Source organism: Anabrus simplex, chromosome 3 (genome assembly GCF_040414725.1).
Source record: "Anabrus simplex isolate iqAnaSimp1 chromosome 3, ASM4041472v1, whole genome shotgun sequence".
NCBI classification, from domain to species: Eukaryota; Metazoa; Arthropoda; class Insecta; order Orthoptera; family Tettigoniidae; genus Anabrus; species Anabrus simplex.
In genome coordinates, this window is record NC_090267.1 from 496,286,595 (window position 1) to 496,306,161 (window position 19,567).

Here is a 19,567-nt window from a genome sequence, read left to right on the forward strand (position 1 = left end):
ATTATTGATGAGTGTACTCTGAAATCCTGGGCTACCAGGCCGAGGTAGTAAATGCGTACTCCGTTCGCCCCGAAGGACGTGATTTTGATTCCCCGCAAGAATGTACAAGTATATAAGAAACGAGATTTCCACTTCTGGACGTGTACATGGCTCTGAAGTTCACTCAGCCCACACCAAAAATGACCTCTTGGTTGTGGCGGTATAATTTAAAAGGGATTAGTATAACAACTGCCATCTGTGACTGTTGGTAAGTGTAGAATTTAAAAATCAGCATTTAACAATGCTCCTTAAACGGCAAGACAGCAATTGGCTGTATTTTGTTCATTGTCGTACATCTTAAACCTTGATTGAAATAAATTGTAATATAACTGTGGCCAATCGCTTCGCCATTGGACTTTTGTTGTACATTATTGTCTATGAACTTGCTATTGGGTAGCTCCGCCGCTTGACCTGCTACTGTTCTGCACGGCGCTCCATAGCGGCCGTTATTCCAAATCTGACTTCTGTTCCAGCGCTCGACAAGAGCAGGTGTGATGCCGCTTGTCCTCCTGCCATTCGCTATGGAACCACCGTAAGGTGATAGTGAAAGGAAGGCGAAGGCCTGTATAAATTGTTTATATTGAAATGTGTTTATTTGCTAGTGTTTTAATTTGAACTTGTGTGTAAATTTGGAATGCAACTTTATGTGTGACTCCTAGTGCCTGCAGATGAGTATAATATTATCCTTCGTAATATTTTGAATAAAATTCTATAAGTGAGTACTTCGGAATTGTTCATCACCAGTGTGGTAAGTGATCGTCTGGCTTGATCCAGACTTTATCGACGTAAACTACGGTGCGGTTTCTGTAGTGAGTGAAACGACAACATGGCTACCGTCGTCAATGTTTTAGATTAATATTTTTGAGAGACGTCTTGTGAACCACAGCCTCAACTTACTACTTACAGGAGAGCAATGTTTATTCACAAAATAATGTTCAGAAATTATGATTTTCGTGTCAACGTCTTGGAAAGGCTGGTATTTAAATTCGCCACAATTAATAATAATACAAATTGTGTTCTCACGAAAACACATAAAATCTAGTTGAGAGCCATGTACTGATTACGTAAACATTCTTAAGGTTGCCTAACTCCCAGAACTTCCTAGCGTTAAAATGAATATCGTATTGAATCTGGATGATGTGATAATGATGGTATTCCAAGCATTAATAATATGAATTGTTTCACGCCTACTGGATAAGTGTATTAGCTGTTAAGGATACTCTCGCAGATTTATTGATGTAAAGATAAAATTTTAGGTAGCGTCAATTATTGATGTGGGCTTGTTATTATGTGTATGTTTATTTTGTAAGATCGAAGGGGTAAGTTAGGATATTTTAATTAGTTTTGAGTTTAAAAATTGGCACTTTAGTGTTCTTGAGGTATTGTACACTTTCTTAATATTTGTTGAGGGTTCTCTCAATCTTTCAAGGCCTTAGTAATGTTTGAAACGGTGTACTAAGGTAAACTAGAATTTTCTTGTTATAAAAAAGGTAAATATGGTAATCTGAAAACCCTACTACAAAACAAGGGTAAAACTTAATGTATTGGTTATTTCTGAAAGACATGCAACTCTACTAGTGTTAATAATTTCTGTTTTTCTAGATGATTTTATTTATCTGAATTTGAGTTCATTAATTTAAAATATTTTAATTTCTAATATTTTAAAACCTTTACCCAATTACCTTCTCCTTTGAATTTTCTTTTTTTATTATATTTATGTTATTTCAGGTAATTGCGTCAGTTGTTTGGTCGTCCTTGTGTTCGATTGTCGGTACGCCACGTGGTTAATTCGTGGGGGCAAAGGCACCCGTGAGTAGAGATAACCACACTACACCACCAAGTCCTCAGGTTACGGATAGTTGAAGCCTTTACCTTCTACTGCTCCAAGGGCCTTTAATGTGAGATACTAATACATTTTCCCTTTTTCCAAAATTTCAATCACCACAGAAGTGTTATTTGGGGCTTTATTTAATTAATTATTCAGAATATGTAGAATTTAACTTTGCAGAATATCATTCAGATACCATGAGCAGTTATGCTGTAGTATGTACCTATTTCAGATCATAGAATGAATATTTGCCCCTATTTTACCAGCTGAGATGACTGGTGATATTATTACATAATATGTGAACTAGGTGCCGGATTCTTATGCAATAGCAGGTTAGAATTCAAACTTACTGAAGCGAGTAACAAGTATAACGCAGCATGCACAACGGCTATGCCATGAGTTTTGCATGAATATTATGGATACGGCCTATCGCAACCCCTGTGCAATCATCTACATCTTCCTTTCCTTGACTTCCGATAATTCTTTATCTTTTCACTTAGCTGTTTCCTCCTCTCTTGTTTCCGGATGGTATCACCTTTCCTCTTCTCCTTCTCCAGGAAACCCTTGAATTTTGTATCAGTCTTCTGAAAGTTTTTCTGCCTTGTATTGTATTGTCTGTTATTCCAATCTCTGTCATTATTTTGTTTCTACTCCTTCGATCCGCTGGCTGCCCTTCTTGCCCTTGTAAATCTGGTTAAACACTCGTTTTGTCAATTTGCATTTATCATCCTCGTTATGTGACCAAAAAATGTAATTCTTCTCTTTCTGATCACGTCTAACATCCCTTCATATTCTTCGTCCTTATATAGATCTCTATTCCTCCAATGTCTAAACTCTCCTTCCTCCGTTTTCAATGATTGCGGATTTTCTTCTAACTTTCCCTTTCTTATTTCTCTATTTCTTCTCCTTCACCGGCTTTCATAGAGAACATGCATTCTGTGGCTTGCAGACTCTCTGGTAATTATGATGTAGTATTTGGTCAATTGGTGTGCATTTCCTCCTGATCTGTTTGCTTCCCTATCGAGTCCATTAATATGAATTATTTCACCCAGGTATTTAAATTTATTAACCTTGCTAAGCTTTCCATACTCTGTTTATAGTCCTGTGGGGGAATCTTTAATACCGTCATGAGTTTAGTCTTGTCAAATGGTATCTGATGTCCGCGATCTAATTTAACTGTACAGAGTTTCGGTTTTATATGTATCAAAATTTGGGTTCAAAAATCTGTCGGTGTATTCTCGATGCATCCCCGTTAAATCTGTGTTGTCTAAGGGACCTCACAACGACTGTTGTGTCACAAACATGGCATGACTAGGGTCTGAATCTTTATGTAATATGAAAACCCGAAATATGTACATAAAATGTAGTAAATATCAGTTACATATGTAATAATAATTATATAATATTCATTTTCCTTATAATATTCCTTTCAAAAGACAGAAGTAATGTTAAATATCAAAGATGATGCGGCACAAATAAACACCAAATATGGAACGATAAACCGTGTTAGTAAATTTAAATACCTTGGGGAATGGATTCAGCAAAATGGACTTGACAAAGAGGCCATAGCAGCAAGAATCAAGAAAATGGAAGTCACTTTCCAAACTAACCGCAACATATACAACACGAACACAAAAATTCGTCACTACAACACTGTCATCAAACCGGTATCGCTGCATGCATCTGAATGTCTTATCCTGTCCAAGAAATGTTTGCTTGCGATTTAGAGAGGAAAGAAAGAAAGATCCTACACACCATACTTGGCCCAAACTACAAAAATGGTGTACGCCCTGCACGTAGACAGACCGTGCGGAAAGTCGTAAACAAATTGAGAGGAGGTGGTTCTTTACTCGTTAAGAAGCGAAGTGTTAAAAAAACGTGTACTTGACGAGGAAGAAGTACCGGTAAATGAAATCTCTGGAAGATTAGAACATGCGCCTACAAAATCCCTAAAATGACTTGGACAAGAATCCCGGGTTTCGAAGAGCTGAGGTAGGTGGGCTACGAAAATGTTAACATTGAAATCATACAAGGTAACTGTAGTACAGGAACTCTGATTATGATAAGCGGGTACCTTTTTGTAATTAGATGCTGCGAAACGTTCATGATGAAGTAATTGATCCGCGCTTAATATTTTTCTCTGACGAAGTATGGTTATGTTTCGACACAGAATAACAGATATTGGAGTAGAGAAAACCCTCATCGCACATACACAATTCCTCTACATGACGAAAGTGTCGGAGTATGGTGCGCAGTGAATGGATACAGAATTGTAAGATCTATCTTTTTTAAGGGCACAATTCGTGGAAAATGATAAAGGGATAATATAATACTAAAACCATTTTTTGACGAACAGGCTGACACTGATTGTCGAAATGGATATTTTCAGCAACACTCTGCCACCGCGGCGCATACATCTATTGACACATTAAAAATTAATTGAGGAAATTCCTGCAGATCGTCCTATTAGCCCACCGAATTAGCTTAAAAGATAAAAGTGTATGAAAGAAACCCTCACACGTTGGACGAACTGAAAGAACATACCCTGAGAGAAATTGCCTCAATTACGGAAGACCAACTCATGCGTGTGAATAGGAGTTTCCTTAAAAGATGCCAGCAATTTGCGGATGCAGGAGAACGTTTCCAACATCTCCTGTCGTACGGTAAGAGCTTATTTACTTAATACTTAATTACTAATGTTCTTAATTCTTATTTTCTTAATTTTAATTGTTATCTCAGGTCATGCTCGGATAAAATGAGCGAAGTGCTGTCGTTGTTACTATGGCGCGGAGCGGGCAGTGATGAGTCAACGGGAGGCAGATAAGCTGGGCACGCCTGCCGGCCAACTGATGAAAGAAACTTATTGTAATATTAATGAACCAAATGTTTAATTTCTATAAAAAAAATTACATACCTCCATATTTTATGACAAGGTCATAGTCGCTTTATATATAGTGCACTGTTTTCTAATTTTGACTGTACTAAAACCTCCTGATACCTGGTATCCTTTTTAAATGATTATGTTTAGAAATGGAATATCACTAAAAAATATTTCAGAATCAACTAAGTAAAAAATCGAGCATATATTTGTATTCCATTTTTTGGAAATTAATTTGCCTTGATGTGCTATGCTTTTCACTTCACTATCTCCCACCAAGACACCGTTAGGGAATTACACACTTTTATGAGATTAGACAACTAATGATCATACAAACAGATAGAGAGATTTATTAACCTAGATTTTGTTTCGAAGCTGTAAGGAGTTAGAATATCTGGCCTATGAAAGGCACATAGCCATCCCAGATTCTGAGAAAGGATTAGTATGTAGGCCAGGCTCTCGGACCTACTGTATTTCACAGAAGGAGATTTAAAAATCTCAATTTCAAGGAATTTTAATTCCTACTTTTAGCAATTGAAATATATTCTATATGCGATGAAATTTACCAGTTCTCTTGCTGGATCTATAGTCTTGGAAAATGACAATTTCTGATTGAATATTTACCTAGATATGTACAAACGTCCACACTCTACCCTTTTAGACATGCAACTCAATGTTGAAAACATCTTAGGTATATGAGCTACGAATTTCAGTTGAATACAGTAAAATAAAATTAAGTATGAGAATATTTTTTTTCCTAAAAGTTACATTAATCATCGTTATCTTGTCAAATAGATAAGCAGTTTCCCTTTATATACCACTATGAGCGCTAATGTGAGTGAATGCAGAGTTTCATTTAAGTCCTTATAACTACATTCGGTGTGGACATTTTACAAAAGTCAAAAGTACCAACGAACACATTACAGAAAGAATTATGTTAATTTGGCTGGGATCTGAATTAAAAAGACAATGCGTGAAGAAATAAGAAGCGATTTTAGGCTGCTTTCCGTAAGTGATTTTCGCAATTTGTCTTTTTTTAGTTTTTTGCTAGTGGCTTTACGTTGCACCGACACAGATAGGTCTTATGGCGACGATGGGATAGGAAAGGCCTAGGAATGGGAAGGAAGCCTGGTGTGAAAATGGGAAACCACGGAAAAACATCTTCAAGGCTGCCGACACTGGGATTCGAACCCACTATCTCCCGGATGCAAGCTCACAGCCGTGCGCCCCTAACCGCACGGCCAACTCGCCCGGTATTTTCTATTTTAGTTTGATGGAGCTCTCCAAGACTCCCAATTTGCCGGACCTCTAGCCCTTCAACTTCCGGCAAAATTGAGGAACTGCTTGATTTTACGTTCTTTTTAATATGGGGACCCATACTTTTGCTTCTAAGAAATATTTTCAACATTATAATATATAAAATGAAACAACCATATCACATAGAAAATTCACCGAAATTTTAAATTTTCAGTTGTCTACACGTACATGAGTGAAATATGTAACTACCTAAGTATTCGATTCTTAGTCGTGGCACTCATTAAGGTACAAAACAATTCCCACCATTACGTGACACTTGAGTAGTCTACTTACCAAGCTCCGACCCAAAGTTAAGTGGCAAGTTTGGGAACACAGTTATGTATAGACTGTCGACATTTGCACTTACAGTACTGTGTGTTAATGTGTTATTCCGGAAAGGCAGGATCAGCAGGAAGCCTTCACCTTTCTGTACAATACACGACAGTGTGAAGCCTGTTGATATCAAAACACTTACTGTCAGCCGTAACCCCTTGCTATTGTGATTTAGTGATTGAGTAAAAGCATAAAAATGGAATTTGCGTGCTAATACCACGGTTTGTCGAAAGGAAAACAATAGTATTCTTCGCCAAATAGCAGGATAAACTCTGAAATTATGCCTAGTAAAATACAATGAGCTATGTTCAATGTGATTTACGATTTGATTTGTCAAGCCTTCTTAAGATATGTCGATAAAAGGACAATCCACTTAATGCCACGTTAATAGATGAAAGAGTATACAAATCTGTTCTTTATCAACAATTAATAAATATAGCCACCTTTGTGGAAGCTATTTAAATCACTTTTACTTGATTGCTCAGTCGTACGTCTCAAAATGTCACAGTTACATCGTGAATGTAACACGCACTTCATGGTAAAAATCAAATGGCGTATAGCTTGTTCGGCTCGCCAGGTGTAGGTATTTTGATTTGACACCCGTAGGCGACCTTCGCGCCATGATGAGGATGAAATGATGATGAAGACGACACATACACCCTTCCCCGAGCCAGCGGATTTAACGAGTGATGGCTAAAATTTCTGACCCTGCCTGGAATCAAACCCGGGACCAGTGTGACCAAAGGCCAGCACGCTAACCATTTAGCCATGGAGCCGGACGTACTTCATGGTATCGAGTGATTTTAACTACGAAACGCGTGTATTATTTCATCACGTGTGTATGTATGTGTGTGTCTCCAAGCGTTGTCCGTTTTTCTACGGGATACGATATGATGTGAGATGAAACTTTGTACCAAGTTTTTATAACAGGATGCCCTTCTTAACGTCCACCTCTTCTGATGATTTACCCCTGTGGGTTGAGGGACGCAGAGGAATATACGCACGGTATCACTGTGCTTTGACCACTCGGGCGTATCCGGATGTTAACATTTTCAAACGATCTTGCCCGAGATAGTGCAACACACAAATCTTAATGTCGCCGTCAGACCATCAACAGCGTAATACGCCCTCACTCCATATGGACACTGTGTTGAGATTTGTAATTTAATCGAAGCTTTTTGCACGCAATCTTGTCCTATTTTATCACGAGGTATTCTTGAAATAGTAATGTAAGGTAAAATGTGCCTAAAGAGATGGTTTTTGAACGATTGGGAATTCTAGTGCACGACCCGTAAGCAAGTGCTGTAAATGCTCACGAATCATGACATATGTTGGGTGAGTGTGAATTGGTATCAAATATTATGGTTGCTTGTTTTCAGTATTTACTCCGAGGACACATTCGCAACATTTTGGACTGGTCTTCGTGTGGGTATTCGAATCAACGCGGAGTTCCTGAACAACCGAAAACATTGTCATACTAGTCAACAGCCTTAGGGATATGCAACTGTTGGTGGACTGAGTGAGGACTCAAAGACAATCCTTCGGATTCGAACTAAATACAATGCAATACCGTACAATACAATGGATTTATTTTGTCTGGCAAGATTAAGGCCATTAGGCCCTCCCTTCTATCTAACCAGAAAATTCAGTATTTACATGTGCAAAATTTAAATAAATAGGCTTACAATTGAAATATCTTGCAACTAGTAAACAATACAATATTATGATAAAGAGCAATAATAAAAATAGGAAAAAATACGAAAATGATGATGGTGATGATGATGAAGATGATTACTTACATAATTATGACATGATTAGCTAATTTCTATCAACCTTAATAATAACAGTGTGACTGAGCTCGATAGCTGCAGTCGCTTAAGTGTGGCCAGTATCCAGTATTAAGGAGATAGTGGGTTCGAACCCCACTGTCGGCAGTCCTGAAGATGGTTTTCCGTGGTTTCCCATTTTCACGCCAGGAAAATGCTGGGACTGTACCTTAATTAAGGCCACGGCCACTTCCGTCCCACTCCTAGGCCTTTCCTATCTCATCTTCGCCATAAGACCTATCTGTGTCGGCGCGACGTAAAGCCAATTGTGAAAAATAAAAAAAGTAACAGTGTGATTATATAAAGTGATTATATTTGTGGTACCCTAAATAAGGTACAGCCACAGCAGTAAGCGGAATATGATGCGTTACGTCCAAATAGAAACGTGCATTTAGACGACCACAAACACACAATTTCCGAGCTAGATGCATTAACCAAACGTGATTCAAATCCACAGTCTGGCCGAGAATCGAACTAAGTCCTTTCTGAACCAAAGTACAGTACGTTGACCAAGGAGTTCTACAATAATGTATATAGGGTGTACCGAAACATGTGTGAAGTCATCTGTTGTGGATAGTCCAGTCAAAAACAATATAAAGCGTCCCTAAAAACATATGCTCTGCGGTGGATCGTTTAGGAGCTGCGCCTGTTTTAGTTATTAGCTAATGACGACGACGACGATGATGATGATGATGATGATGATGATAATTGTTGCTGTTTAAGGGGCCTAAATAGCTAGGTCATCGGTCCCTAATGATACGAGGTCCAAGGAAATGAAACGATAATTAAAATTTCAAAATAGATACACTGACTAGTATCTAATAATAATAATAATAATAAAAATAATGGTAATAATATTAATAATAATAATAATGTTTGTCCTACCCTTGTCCCGTTTCCTTATGGTGTCGGGTATGAGGTAAAATGAATCGTTCGTGGCGGGTTTTTATGACCGGATGCCCTTCCTGACGTCAACCTCATCAGAGGATTTAACGAAATGAAATGAATGACGTGATATATGATAGTAGGGAGAGGGTGAAACCCGGTGCCGGCACATAGCCTACTCCTGTCGAATAGCACCAAGGGGTCTGCTCAAGGCTTAACGTCTCCATCCGACGGACGAATCACCATCAACAGCGCCATATGCCCTCACTCCATATGAGCACTGCGGAGAGGTTTGGAAGTTAATCCAGGCTTTTGGCACGCAATCTACTGATTAGAAATTGTATACTACCACCTCCCTATCCTGCCGGCCAACATTCTGATGGTGAAAATGTTTTCGACTAACGGGACTCGAACCGGCTAACCTCGGTGTCAGACCGTTTAGACTTCTGCGCCTTAACGATCATGATCACCAGACGGGCTCAATAATAATAATAATAATAATAATAATAATAATAATAATAATAATAATAATAATAATAATAATAATAATAATAATAATAATAATAATTGCTTTACGTCCCACTAACTCCTTTCTTATGGTATTCGGAGACGCCGAGGTGTCGGAATTTAGTCCCGGAGGTGTTCGTTTGCCTGCCAGTATATCTATCGACGTGACTCTGACGTGTTTGAACACCTTCAAATACCACCGGACTGAGCCAGGATTGAACCTGCTAAGCTGGGGTCAGAAAGCGAGCGCTGTACAATCTGAGCTACTCATTTACGGTCTCTGTCTGTTCCATAGAGTGAGGAATTGAAGGATCGAAATGGTAGGATGGGACTGAATAAGGTGGGATTCTCGTCAGGAATATGCCTTTCACCGTAGAAAATATATTATTATAATACATTTCAGAACGAGTAAAGCATGATATGTCTGACTTTTGCCTTGATACACGAAAAACGAGAATGTAAAAGAAAATCCTTGAGATGGACCATTATGGTCTTAATGGAAAACGGAGAGCGAGAGATTTCTATCGGTATTGACTCCGGAGGACTTGGCATGAAAGGCCTTCGTGCAGAAGCAAACGAAATGTTTAGCATACTCCACAAGATACAGCTGTAGCGGGTCGCGTGACAAACCCTGTGTAACCAACATTCATACATGAATTGGTGAATGGAAGGGGGACATACCTCTGTGAGTGGTGAGAACTAGTAGCAGAGGGGCGCAGCAGTCTGATCCGCTGACGGCCAACTGGAAGAAAAACAACATTGTTAGCAGAAGGGAAATATTCCATGCAGGTTATAAGTGACATCACAGAAAATATTCTCTATGTTACCGGCTAAGTGTAAGAATTAATCATTCTATATTACTTCTAGTAATTGTGAAGAATGGGCAATGCGTAAAATTCTCCTTTAAACAAATATATAATTATAACTTTCTCTTAGACATTGTACATCTTACATTTAGGGTTAAGTACGAATATGAAAGGAAGGATAATATTTTAATGGCAAAAATAAATGTATTTACTTGTGATTAGTTAATAAAAAATAGTCGCTGGAAATCTAAAACTATAACTGAGACCATAGAAGCAAGCGAGAAGAGAAACGTGACCAGGGAAGATTATCGTGGGTGGAAACTCCAATTTGTTCGACATCCTCCACGAAAAGAAAACTTGTGCGGGAAACACAAAATACGGCCGGTGGATACAGGGTCGGTCTCAGCCCACAAGTGGCCAAGGCTGATCCATGGATCAACAGCTCTGAACTCAGACCGCCCAACCGAGTAGAGGAGGGTGGCCATGGTTCTACCTCTGTATTTGGAAGACGGAGAAGGGCTGGTCCACACCGTTGGCTGTCCTGAGAATGGCTTTCCGTAGTTTTCCAGTCTGCTGTACTAAGGTAAATGCCGGGACAGTTCCTAGTATAGGCCTCTCACCTTCTCAGCATATCTCCTTCACTGTAACAAATCTCCTGGCGAGAGAGACGGTGTTGCCGTCTAGCAGGGCCACCTCGCCATTCAGGGGAGGAATGACACCATTTAGTAGTAGTAGTAGTAGTAGTATTAGTAGTAGTATTAGTAGTAGTAGTAGCAACACAAAATACGAAACATTACTCTATGGTAATCGCGAACACACTTAGACACATTTTTGGCAACGTCCTAATACGGACATGTTTTTGTTCTATCTGTAATTAGCATCGTCAATTTCCGGACAAAATCGTAACCATGACAAGCACTGTTCGTCTATGTATACTAGGACAGTAGCGTCATCTATAAGTTACTATAAGACGCAAGCTTCTTTAGAACGAATACCTCTCGTACTTGGTAGTTATTTGAACAGCAATCTGAAGTCACCATCTGGTCAAAAGTGTCTGTTCTTCGTGCGTGATACTTTCTCCCTCCTCTTCCACTACTGCGTTCAGTCGCAACGTAAACCACTTAACAACAACTACTACTAGTAATAAAATTGTTTCAGAGTACGATGGGCCTCATAGAAGTTAACGCCTTCTCTCAGGCCAAAGATATATTTATTAGTGAAGGAGAAGTATGGTGAATATGAGGTGGTTTGAGCCTGTGACCTATACTAGAATCTGTCCCCTCATTCTCCTTACTGCAGGACAGTCGACGATGGGGACCAGCACTTCTCAGTCTTTCGAAGACAGAGGTAGAGCCGTGGCTACCTGCTACAACCCAACAGTACGTTCTCTCACCCGAACATATCATCGCTGCTGTGCCTAACGCTCGCCTCCCAGCCACATATTTATATACAGTCCGTGAGAACAGTTTTCGTTGTGTTGATTTTCGTATGCTAAAGTGTAAAACAAAATGAACTTTAAAGGACGCAGTCGAACGAAAACCCAACAACACACATTCCGCTCGAAAGATGGCAAAACTGTTGTTACGTATCGATACTGCCATCGCTGTGGTGGGAGAACAGCACAGTCACAACTCACAGGTGCTGGATGAGCGGACAGGTCTGGTGTGTTCGTCCAGCTGTAGAAATGGAGGTAAGCAAACAATAGCAGAGAAGTGTGAATCGTGTTCTTGTGGCTGATGGGACTGGAGTAAGCGAAACTCATCGTCATATGTCTGCTGTGAATGGCGAACACTGCATGTCTATGACGAGTGTCCGCGAGAAGGGGGCACATTAACTGACAAATACTTCCAATATGGCGAAGGCTACGCTTCAGCAATTTGGTTGGGAAACATTTAAACATCCTCCTGTCCCTAGTCCCTAAGTTTACCTTGTGATTTTCACACTTTTGGAGACCTAAAGAAAGACATTCGTGGACATCTGCTTCATTCGGACAAGGAAGTGCAAGAGTGGGTGTGGTTGAGCGACCGACCTCTGGAATTGATCGTCGCGTCTTCTGGTGGGATGAATGTATTAACACTTTTGGTACGAGTAATTACTTTTGAATAAAACCATTCCATGGACACATTGTAGCGGGTGTTCGCTTTTCATGTGTCTATCCCTTACAAATCATATTCGAGGAGTGCGTAAATATGTCATGGAAACAGAAATTGCTTACAGATTCCATTACCAACCTGCGCATACTAAATATCCTTAAGTGAGGCGGTACGCCACACACCGTTTTAGAAACAAAACTGTGAGGAAAACGTACCTTAATGCACCTTGGTGTCTAACAGGAACGTAGTTTTGAATAGTAATTCGGCGAGGTAGGCTACAATACGTTTGCTTTCCTGATTAATCGTGGAATGGAATAGATACCGTTTCCTATGTAGCCACCGATTGTAAGTGACATACTTCAATGATTTACCTTTCCGCCACTACTGTACGTCGAATGCAGAGCCGAGAAATAGTGGCCTATCTGGTGTTTCGCGAACGCAATGCTTTTGCCACTAGCCGGACCTAACAATTAAACCAATGGTCAGTGTCTGGTTCCTAAGCTGGAAGCCTTGGGCAGTGCCCTGTCACGTCGTCCGAAATAAATAAACAAAATACAATCATACCGCGCCCAGGCGCCTTCCCCTCAAGTGGTTGGTGCATGCTGGTGTTAACGTTGAGAAGCGCATTGTAGAACTTTGTGCACCACATTGAATGACCGGGTCTGTGACGTTTGGGCCACATACCTGTCAGCTTCTATTCAGAAGAAAAGAGGTTGGAACCGAATTGTCGGCAGCCATGGGAATGTCTTTTCATTGTCTTCCATATTAATACCTGGAAAGTGCTGACACAACGTCGTATTTCATTTTCCCCATCTGCATATATGAAATGAGAGTTTTTCTCTACATTGCTCGGAAATAAAAGAGAATGGTATTTCTATACCGTGTTCGCAATAACAAGGAAATGGACTCTTTAATTTTCCGTCATCTCTGTATGTATGCACATATGGATATATACAAGTATGCGCGTACGCGTATCACGAGAAAATGGCTGAAGATAATGTAATGAGATTCGGTATGCAATGTCGGGGAATGAGACACTACCAGCTATGCTATAAACAATTTTATTCACGCTGAGAAAAATGGTAGTTTTAAGGCAGGGTCTAGAATTGAATTCTCAAAAATCTACGTTCTTATTGGTCCTATCGGTAAATACGACATAGCTGAAATTGTATATAATGCAATTTTCGATCCGTTATGTCTGTAAATTTTTTCATACCGGCTGTGATAAGAGACATAATCATGAATTTTACTTTGTGTTGCTAAGTTCATATGAACGCCGAGCCACGAGAAAATGGGTGAACAGAAAGTAATGAAAATCGGTCTGTAAAGTTGGGGAATAAGACATTACAGTATATACTATAAATCCTTTTCTTCACTCTGGATAAAATTTGAGGATGGGAAGGGGCTTATGATTTAATTTTTAAATACCTATGTTAATGGCCCTATCGAAAAGTACTACATAACAAAAATTATAGAGAATACAATTTCCGACCATTTATGTCTCGTACAGTTCTACTGTACTGTGATAATAGAATTCATCAATTTACACTTTTGTTGCTTAGTCAAAAGTCTATGTATCTCTCTTAGAGTTGTTTTTACACTAAAATAGATCATGGCGAATTTTTTTTGCTGAAACAAAAGTCGATATCTCTCTCTTAGAGTTGGTTTTACACTAAGATAGATCATGCCGAAATTTTAGTCAGTGGCTGTCGCGTGAAATTCCATGAACTGTTAACCAGCCCTGTAGACTGTAAAGACAGTCTGTATGGAGATCGTTTTAGCAACGTTTTAAAGGCTTAGAAGACCTGTCAGTATTTTTTAATATTAACCATATACTTGGTTTTCTTTTATACCAGCAGGAAGAGATCAAATGAAGATGAACAATAATTTTTAAAAATGGAAATGCAAGTGGCCCAGAAGAGCAAGGGAGCGACTAGGCAGCGGATTTCCATGCAGTAAGAGGCTGGATGACAGCGGCAGGTAATTTCGGTAGGAAAAGTTGCATAAATATTAGGGGTTCTAAGGGCCGAGCCCCTGATGTTTACGCAACTCTTTAAACGGGAGTGTTGTGCAGCCTTCAGGAAGCTTTCTACTCGTTGGAATCTAACCTGTTATTGGTTAAAAATTCGCAGCTGACAGCGATGAATGCTCACTTATGTGCCTCAGAATCTTGTGACCAATGTGAGGAGTGGACAAAAATGTAATTGTGAATATGCTGTGCGATTGTCCCATGAACGACGGGTACCGCAGCTGGAAACACAAATACAACGCACCAGTTTACCCTGGCATTGCAAAGGACAAGCTGAGTTATTGCTTTGTTTACTTCGACCAACCATCACTGACGACACACGTCACAGCTGTAAAACATTAACAATTCTCATCAAGAACGTGGATATTCATTTAAACTGGTTTTCAGGGCGGTTAGCGCTTCTGACAGATCATTTATGTTTAATGATCAGTTACCAATGTTCTCGTCGGTAACGAACTTACGCCGTTCCCGCCGCATTTAACTAGATTGACCACATACTGAGAGGAAACGTGCGACGAGATGTCGACATCTCTCTCTGGTTGATGTCACCTCAAGGGGGCCCCACATCCCTCGGCTCTACCACTCCAGGGCGAGGAAATGAGAGCAACGTCATATCGCAGCAGGAAGGAGGACATATACCTGACTTGAGCCAGGTAATTAATTATTATTATAAGAACTTACAGTCACGCGGCATTTTAATTTAAAATTTTAATTACTTTTAAGTCAGGACTCTAGCATTATTTCTGACGTATATTAAATGAATCCATTAATGTTACTTTAAAGTGGATTGCGCTATTTATTCCCATTGTCTTATCTCTAAATGTATGCGTGACTGTAGGGCGATATGAGACAGTGCTAATTTCAGTTTTAGACATTTTTTTCTCTCTACGTCTGTCCTATACTTTCTATTATTACAATATACAATGAACCTTATGATTAGAGCCCCGAATTGTATGCAGTAATAGGTTAAAATGCAAACTAACTGAAGCGAGTAGCAAGTATAGACTAATCTGCACATTAGCTATGTTATGGGATTTGCACAAGCATTAGGGGTTCGGCCCATGAGAACTCCTAGAATTTACGTTACTCTATACCACCCTTCCTAATAACCGAATTTGTTTGCATTCTAATCTATTACTGTATACAAATCCTAGGTGTAGCTATGATGATTTCGTATTAACTTAAAATCATTAAAAATTGACTCCTTTCAACACACTGTTAAGAAATAATTTGCAAAAGCAAACCAAACCTCATGCTGCATGAGACCCGAAATACCATGGCCTACCAAGCGACCGCTGCTCAGCCCGAAGGCCTGCAGATTACGAGGTGCCGTTCGGTCAGCACGACGAATCCTCTCACCGTTATTCTTGGCTTTCTGGACCGGGGCGCCAACTCACTGCCAGATAGCTCCTCAATTGTAATCACGTAGGCTGATGAGGGGAACCCGCCAGTGTAACAATCCGATTTCAAGAAATTTTGCTCAATGAAGGAAGAGTCGAAATAAGGGAACACATATTTCGGCTTATCCGTAGACACGCGACCGTTTCTGAGAAAATGACGGTCGAAATTTCCGACGTGCTTAGCCCGCAACAAGTTCAAGTGACGCAGTGGCGTCGCGGCTTTACACTTCTGCGCTCCGTGTTCAAATCCCAATTAGTTTTTGTTCGTTTCATTCATCTACTTATGTCCAATGACGATTACTGAGTGAATGTTAGTGGATACAAAGGCGTTATGTTGATTGTAAAATTAAAACTGGGTTTCACAAAAATTTTGTTGTTTGTTTGTTTGTTTGTTTGTTTTGTTTGTTTGTTTGTCCAACCCTTCTCCCGTTTCTCTGCGGGGTTGGCTATGAGGTGAGATGAATCTGTCGTGGCGGGATTTTATGACCTCATCAGAGGAGTTAATGAGATGAATTGAATGACATGATATAGGATAGTATGAAGGGAGGGAGTGAAACCCGGTGCCGGCACATAGCCTACTCCTGTCGAATAGCACCACGAGATCTCCTCAAGGCTTAACGTCACCATCCGCCGGACGAATCACTATCACCAGCGTCATATGTCCTCACTCCATATGAGCGCTGCAGAGAGGTTTGGAATTTAATCCAGGCTTTTGGTACGCAATCTAGTGATTATAAATTGTATACCACCACCTCCCTATCCTGCCGGCCAACATTCTGATGGTGAATTTTTTTCGACATACGGGACTCGAACCGGCTAACCACTGTGTCAGACCGTTTAGATTTCAACGCCTTAACGATCATGACCACCAGGTGGGTCGTGTTTCACAAAAAGTGTTTTAACCCAGCGCATGCGCTCTGCGCACTGTTCTTTAAACTCAACCGTCAAGCGACATCTCGACAGAAATTTATGAATATTGAATATATAGAGTTATAATTATCGTCGAGCGTAAACAGTCTGATACAATTCGCCTATAGTGGTAATTAAGACACTCCTTTTATAAACATACTCGTGTCAGCTGGCTTGATATACGAACTGAGCAAATTAAACACTTTGGCTTTATGACAAAGAAAGGGATTCTCCAACTCTTTAATAACTGTTTGAGCAGAAACCAAATTCCAAATATATGGCGGAAGAGCCGAGTGGTTGCTTTGCTGAAACCTGGCAAAGAAGGGAATGATCCAAAGAATTTTAGACCAATTGCACTGCTATGTCACCTTTACAAACTGCTGGAAAGATTGATCTTAAATCGCCTGTTACCTGTAGTTAACACATTACTTATACCTCAGAAATCTGGATTAAGTCCTGGTAAAAGCTGTACTGGACAGTTATTAAACCCCACACAGTTTATAGAAGATGGGTTTGAGGCTGGTGAGATGACAGGAGTGGTATTTGTCGACTTATCAGCAGCGTACGACACTGTCAACCATCAGCTACTATTAGTCATTAACAAGACTCATCGCCACTCTTTTACAGAATCGCAGGTTCTTTGTTGATTTCCAAGAACAGCGTAGTCGATGGACACTACAGAAAAACGGTCTTCCGCAAGGAAGTGTGCTGGCTCCAATTCTGTTCAATATATACACAAACGACCAACCCATAGCCTCCAATTGCAGTAGCTTCTTGTATGCTGATGATCTCGCTCTAGCCAGTCAGAGAAGAAATTCTGAAACAGTGGAGAACACCCTCACGGATGCCCTTAATGATCTTTTTAGATATTACAGCACAAACCAGCTTAAACCGAACCCCTCAAAGACACAAGTGTGTGCTTTTCATCTGAGAAACAGGGAAGCTACTCGCAAGTTAAAGATAGTATGGTCAGGGGTCGAACTGGAACACTGCGAGTCTCGAAAATATCTAGGAGTGACACTTGATAGATCTCTTACTTTCAAGAAGCACTGCATGAACTGCAAATCGAAAGTCTCCACCAGGAACAATCCTTTACGGAAACTGGCCGGATCACAGTGGGGTAGCCAACCTGAAACCATCCGAACTTCTGCAATGGCACTGTGCTATTCTGCGGCAGAGTATGCGTGTCCTGTTTGGTATAATTCAACATAGGCCAAACAGGTGGATATAGCTCTCAATGAATCTTGTAGAATTATAACAGGTTGTTTGAAATCCACTCCGGTTGAATGGTTCTACCATCTTGTAGGAGTAGCACCTCCTTCTGTTCGAAGAGAAATACCTGCGAACAAGGAAAGAAAGACAGTGGAAAAGGAAAGGACCCATCCTCTATATGGGCATGAACCGCATCTGCAACGTTTAAAGTCAAGGAAGAGTTTTCTCAGAATCTCAAGGGAACTTAGAACCACTACTGAAAAAGCCAGGTTGCAATTATGGAGGGCTACATCCTACCTTCCTCCTGGCTGGATAAGATTTTCTGAAACTCTACCTCCTGGCTACGATGAAGAATGGATGACCTGGAAGTCCCTGAATAGACTGAGATCTGGAGTTGGCAGATCCAAGGTTTATTTGGCAAGATGGGGCTACATAGATCAAGAAATAATCCAATGTGACTGCGGAGATGACAAGACGGTCCAACATATGCTCCAGGGTCGACTATGTCCATCCTCCTGCACAGAAGATGAACTATATCAAGCATCAAAAAATGCATTGGAAGTGGCCAAGTAATATAGTAAATATAACCGTGTACAACATGTATGTTTTTGATACGAGAATAATAATAATAATAGGCTTGTTGCATAATGTACTAATTTTCTAGTAATGCATCGGTTGTACCCGTTACGCGCTAATGAAGCAGATAGCACGTCGGAAAAATCCACCGTCATTTTCTCGGAAATGTCGAGTTTCCACGGAAAAGCCGCTTATTTCTATCCCTCTTTAACTGAACGAAGTTTCTGGGAAATCCAAGTGTTAGACTTGGCGCGTTCCCCTCGTGAGTGAATCTCGCATCAACCCTGAGATCCAGGTAAAAATGTCTGACCTGGCCAGGAATCGAAACTGGAGCCTCTGGATAAGAGGCAGGCACGCGACCCTACACCGTATGGCCAGCTAGAAAGACATTACACTCATTATGCTGTTAATAAATAACTAAAAGACATTATTATAACAACACAACATCTTTTCATTACCGTTGGAACATCATTAGGTGGCTAACAAGTAAATTGTTGTTTTTGGAGTCATCCGTCCAGAGAATGGTTTGATGCAGCCCTCCATGCCACCCTATCCTGTGCTAACATTTTCATTTCTACGTAACTACTGCATCCTACATCTGCTCTAATCTGCTTGTCATATTCATACCTTGGTCAACCCCTACCGCTCTTACCCACTACGCTTCCTTCAAAAACCAACTGAACAAGTCCTGGGTGTCTTAAGATGTGTCCTATCATTCTATCTCTTCTTCTCGTCAAATTTAGCCAAATCGATCTCCTCTCGCCAACTCAATTCGGTATCTCTTAATTTGTGATTCGATCTATCCATCTCACTTTCAGCATTCTTCTGTAACACCACATTTCAAAAACTTCTATTTTCTTTCTTTCTGAGCTAGTTATCGTCCATGTTTCACTTCCATACAATGCCACGCTCCACACGAAAGTCTTCAGAAACATCTTTCTAATTCCTAT

At 40.2% G+C, this 19,567-nt stretch overlaps 1 protein-coding gene across 1 annotated transcript in view; it reads right to left on the bottom strand.

Moving 5' to 3' along the window:
* LOC136867475 (LIM domain transcription factor LMO4.2) overlaps positions 1-19,567 on the bottom strand; it is a 1,054,153-nt gene that overhangs the window by 1,002,989 nt on the left and 31,597 nt on the right. The window contains exon 2 of the mRNA XM_067144684.2: positions 10,274-10,334. The gene's annotated coding sequence lies outside the window, so the exon portion shown is untranslated. The remainder of the gene's footprint in view (positions 1-10,273; positions 10,335-19,567) is intronic.